Source organism: Olea europaea, chromosome 18 (genome assembly GCF_002742605.1).
Source record: "Olea europaea var. sylvestris chromosome 18, O_europaea_v1, whole genome shotgun sequence".
Taxonomy (NCBI): Eukaryota; Viridiplantae; Streptophyta; class Magnoliopsida; order Lamiales; family Oleaceae; genus Olea; species Olea europaea.
This window is the reverse complement of record NC_036254.1, coordinates 23,491,155-23,497,154: the sequence shown is the minus strand read 5'-3', so window position 1 is coordinate 23,497,154 and position 6,000 is coordinate 23,491,155. Positions and strand designations below refer to the sequence as shown.

Sequence of the window (6,000 nt, the reverse complement as noted above, 5' to 3'; positions counted from 1 at the left end):
AAAGATTGCAAAAACATTCCAAAAGGCACCACAAATTAAACCGAAAACGACCTCCTAACGGTCATAATATACAACCATGTGGTTGCATGGTCAACAGACCAATGCCCGGAATTTACTTTACGTCCAATCGATCCAAACGTACACTTCTATAAAAGTCACCCGCTAAGAAATGAAAACTACGGCTGCAGAAGTATACTTATAGCAATGATTGTATTAAAGCAAAATATTAAATTATTTCGTCGATCCAAAATAATGATTTTGAGTTGCCATTTTAACCCGCCAAAAAACCTTGGCCAGCTGCTTCAAGAATTTGTACCCAATTAATGGGGACACAAAATCCTTCATTGTACTTGGACGAATCAAAATTGTGAATGACTAATAAAAGCATGTTTGACTATAAATTTAAATCATAATCGAATTTGTGTTTAAGTTTTTTTTAATTTTTAAATTATTTAGATATTTTTATTTTTCTTACCTATAAGTAAAAAAGATTCCTTATTATTATAATAAATTATTTATTAATTTATCAGATGAAAATTTTGAGTTAGGTTCTAAAAGAATTAAAAATGATTTATGGATTGGAAAATGACACAAATTGCACTGCATGGTCACACAATTGTACTCTATATATCCACTACTTGACTAACTCTATGTCCACACTAAGCTCTTGTTTAATGGGGATTAAAATTAGATTTTTAAGAGATTTTGATAAAAATTTTTGAAATGTGTAGTTGAAAAGTTGTGGATCCATGAAATATATTGTTAAAATTGATTTTTTGACTCTGGCTTGGAATAAACTTTGATTTAAATCAATATCAAACAATGGCTAAATATATCTCTTGAGCTTTTCTAACCAAACTTTTATTGGTTTTTTTTTAAATAAATTTTTTTGTTGGGCCTTTTTGAGAGGAAAAAAAAGACTATTATTGGCGAAATTAACAAAACGGTTATCATTTCTTTGTAAGGAAATTACGTACCAATAGGTTTTTAAAGACAACAATTCATAAATCAGCTATAAAGATTACTTATTCACATATCAAGTATTAATATAATAATTAAATATTAAATATCTCATTCCAATTCAATTTCAAACCCTAAAAATTATTTCATTGTATTTTCACTCTCCCTATCTTCTCACTCTCTCTACCTATCCGTACCCTACTTAATTCGGCGAAGGCGACACACCCACTATTGGAGGTGATGTCACACACGACCATGATGATACCAATTAAAAGGGTGGACTTCAACCAAAACTTGAAGGACCGAAACATGATCTGGTGCGTTATGTGGTGGCTACGTCAATGAAGAACTCATGATGGGTGACTGGTTTGATGGAGAACTTGCAATTTGCAGTGATAATTTGTAGACGTAATTGGGTGGCGCCTATCTGATTTTGTGAAGTTATGATTTATTGAAAAAAGAGGTTAATGTATTGTTCTCGATGTGCATAAAAATTACCACAGTTGTTGCCATTGAATTTTGCCTAATTGATTGTCCCTACCGCAGTGGACAGAGCATCTCACATTGCTGGAGATGCCCACGGCCCTGTATAGCATCACTACGGCAATAGGTCACAGATTTTATTTTAGTTGATTTTTTTTATTGTTTTGATAATTGGTGATTTGTGTGGCTCTTAGTGGTTGTTGTGCAATATTATGGTGATGGTTGTTGGTATTGGAAGTGATTGTTGGCGGCCGGAGATCAGATAGAGGTGATTTGTTATGGTTTTGTTGGTAGTAGATTAGATCTGGTGGTGGCAATTTTGTTGGTGGTGATAGTGCTATTGTAGTGGTGGCGACAGTGACAGAGTGAGGGTGGTCTCGTGGTGGTAGCGATAGTGGTTGTGGTGATAGTATTGGTGGTGGTGATGGTATGTGACCCACTATTTAACTATGAACTCAAAATTCGATAATTTGTGACTAAGAAATTTGAAAATATGTGACCAATAGATAGACTGTCACCTATATATATTTTTTTATCTGTGATCTATAAATTTTTTATTTGTAACCTCGAAATAACTCGTGACCAATTAATTTAATAATATGTGACAAATATTTGGTGTATGTGACCTATAATTATGTACTCGTGATCATTAATTGTATAATTTTGATCTTATTATATTTAATTAATAAATATATTTAAATAATTAGCTAATACCTGAGTTTTACATTTTGAAACTTGCCACCTAAAAATTGAATTGTGTATAGTTGACACCTGACTTGTGAATTTTTTCCTTTCTTTATATCTTCAAGGCTTATCAACTTTTTATTGAAGGTAAGATTAACAAATATGAGTAGTCATAAATGGGTTGTGTTAATGATGCAAATCCATGTAGCAATTGTAGATATGAAATTCACGACAAATTAGATCAAATTCAAGGAAATCAAATACAACGGTTTAGAAAGCTAGACCTAATAAATTACTGAACTATAGAATCAAGACAATTGCCAACAATATCATGACCTAATTATCACAAAACTTTATGAACCTCACTTGAATTTTTGAACGCCACAATAATTCAATTCTTGATTAGTTTGGAATTAGTTCAATGAAGAACGAGTTGAAAGCAAGATACCTTGCAATAATACATCTCAAATTGTGTGATTTTATAATGAAAAGAATGAGTCATATTTATAGAGTACCCATAAAACCTTAATTAAAAATGAAATTAAGCCTAAAAGATATCAAAAATCATAAAGAGAGTTTCAATTAAAATAGAAGTCTAGGCAAATTAAAAAAAAAAAAGAAAAAAAAAGCATCCAAGTTTACACTATGTAGCCACATAGGTTTCCCTGCTTGCGGTGTGGAGACCATCCAATAGTCCTCAACTCTGTCTCGATATGGAGACAAGCAGGACTGCATGTCTAGTTATACTATAAGATAGCACAGGTATTCAATTTAGCCCCTTCCGTTCATTACTTGAACCAACTTGATCCATCTTGTTCCTTCTTCCACGTCCTTTATTTGTTTGTTGTGGTCAATGTTTCGTCCACTATTACTTGAACAAGTAATCCCATGTTCTCTTTGACCTTCTTTACTCTTAACCTAGTCATTGATCTTTGCTCTACATCAACGGGTCCTTGTCTTTGATAGTTCTCATACCATAGTTCTCATCATTCACTATTCCTTCAAAAGGATTCGTCCTTGAATCTCCACTTGTATCAAACAAAGAAAGATCAGAAATATTGAAAGTAGCAAAAATGTTATACAAACCTGCAAGATCCAATTTATAGGCGTTGACATTGATCTTTTCAAGCAAGTGAAAATATAAATCTCCTTTCGGTTGCAACTTTGACTTCCTTTGCGTCAGAAAGCGTTCCTTTCTCATATGTACCCAAACCTAATCTCCTAGTTCAAATGTAATACGTTGTCGTCCTTTATTTACTTGAGAAGCAAAATGCTCATTTTTCTTCTCAATTTGGCACCATAGTTTCTCATGGAAGGATCTTATCAATTTGGCTTTCTTCTTTCCATCTAAGCTACCTCTCTTATCAACAGATAAATGAATTAAATCCAAAAGTGTTGGTGGATTAAAACTATAAACAATTTCAAATTGAGTATAAGAAGTAGTGAAATACATAACCCTATTATATGCAAATTCTATGAATGACAAACAATCTTCCCAACTCTCCAAGTTCTTATTGGCTTTAGTGCGCAACAGTATTATAGTCCTATTAACAATCTTAGTTTGTCTATCTATTTGTGGTTGACAAGTTGTAGAGAATAGTTTAGTAACTAACCGATACAATAGTTCTTGGTACCCATGTAAGCGCACTACTTCTTTAATGTATAAATCTGCAATATTAGTGGCATCATCAGTTTTATGACATAGAATGAAACGTGCTATCTTACCAAATCTATCTACTACCACAAATATGGAATCTCTTCCTTTCTTAGTCATGGGTAAACCCAACACAAAGTCCATAGACACAATAACCCAAGACTCACTAGGAACGGGTAATGGCGTATACAATTCTCGAGGCAAAACCTTAGACTTAGGCTTTTTACAAGTGATGCATCTACTACAAACCCGATCAACATCAACTTTCATCTCAGGCCAATAGAAGTGTTCATTTAACATCACCAAGGTTTTCTTAATCCCAAAGTGACCCATTAAACTTCCATTGTATACTTCACGAATTGACAATTTTCTCATTGAACATCTACGTACACATAACTTATTATCTCGAAATAAATATCCATTATTCTTAAAGAATCTATCTATAACACTTTTGTCACATGATTTATATATATTAGAAAAGCTCACGTCATTAGCATACATATCTTTAACATATTCAAATCCTAGCAATTTGGCACCTAAAGAAGCAAGAGGTACATATCTCCTTAACAATCATTCGCTACCACATTTTCTTTATCTTGTTTATAGTGCATAACATATGAAAAGGTCTCGATGAACTACATCCACCTTACATGCTTCTTATTTAGTTTACCTTGACTTTTTTAATTCTTCAATGACTAATGGTCTGTGTGAATCATGAACATCTTTGGCTATAGGTAGTGCTGCCAGGTCTTCAAAGCTTGAACAAGTGCATACAACTCTGTTTTATAGGTAGGATAGTCAAGTACTGCTCTACTTAACTTTTCACTAAAATAAGCTATTGGCCTTCATTCATGCATCGAAATCGCTCCAATACTTATTCCTGAGGCTTCGCATTCAATCTCAAAAGTATTGTTAACATTAGGTAATGATAAAATCGGTGCAGTACACAACCTATCCTTAATAGTATTAAAAACATGTTCTTGTTCAACGCCCTAATGAAATCCTACACTTTTCTTTACAATATTCGTGAGTGATGTGGCAATTGTGTTAAAGTCTCTAATAAAAAGCCAATAGAAGCTAGCCAAACCATGTAGGAAACTTCTTACATTGATTATACTTGTCGATGTTGGCGTTTCCTTGATGGCTTTGACTTTCTCCTCATCCACCTTAATTTCTTTAGAACTAACAACATAACCAAGAAAAACAATATTTTTCTATACAAAATGTACACTTTTTAAAGTTAGCACAAACTTGTCATTGTCTTAAGACCACAAGCAGACATTTTAAATGTCCTAGATGCTCATTTAAATCATTACTTTGTTCCAAGATATCATCCAAGAAAATTACTATGAATTTACCTATAAACACACACAAGACATGATTTATTAATCTCATAAACGTGTTAGGTACATTAGCAAGTCCAAATGGTAGGATTAACCACTTATATAAGCCATACCTAATCTTAAAAGCAACTTTTCACTCATCTCTCTCTCTCTCTCATCCTAATTTGATGATATCGACTTTTAATATCTATTTTACTAAATATGTATGATTCATACAATTCATCTAGCATATCATCTAACCTAGGAATAAGTGACGATATTTTATTGTTATATTCTTAATTGCTTGACAATCTACGCATATCTTCCAAATTTCATGTTTCTTCGACACAAGTAGCACTGGTATGACACATGGACTCATGCCTCCCCTCACATACCGTTAGCTCATACTACATATATTGTTGTTGACATGACATCTCGTATGAAATATGTTCTCCATTTCTTACTCCAAATCATCCACTTTGATTTGAACACTAAGAGGTCTCTTTGCAACCATTAGATCTCTCACTGCATGCTCCACTTTCTCACCATCACAAGCATTCTTCAATTCATCCTCACTATCACTCATAACCTTTCCATTATCTTGAAAGATCGTCATCCTTTTGTTCGGATATTGAGAAACAATGTGTCCCGATCCCGAGCATTTAAAGCATTTGATATCCCGATTCCTAAGAGGTTGGGAATCCACCTTGAGTGTAACTTATGCTAGTAATTTCCTCTCTTTCTTTCGGTAGCTCAGTTCTACTCTTTGAAACAACTCTATCACCTTTATTGTTATTCCACTTCGATTTCCAAAAAGGGTTAGACCGATAGATATCTAGCTGCCCCATTCCTCTTCCATTGACTATCTCTCTACCTTCATAGCTACATGTAGTATGT

At 33.4% G+C, this 6,000-nt stretch overlaps 1 pseudogene; it reads right to left on the bottom strand.

The window, feature by feature from the left end:
- The window catches only part of LOC111366884, a 6,336-nt pseudogene extending 5,948 nt beyond the window's left edge, over positions 1-388 (bottom strand).
- Positions 389-6,000: the final 5,612 nt, after the last annotated feature.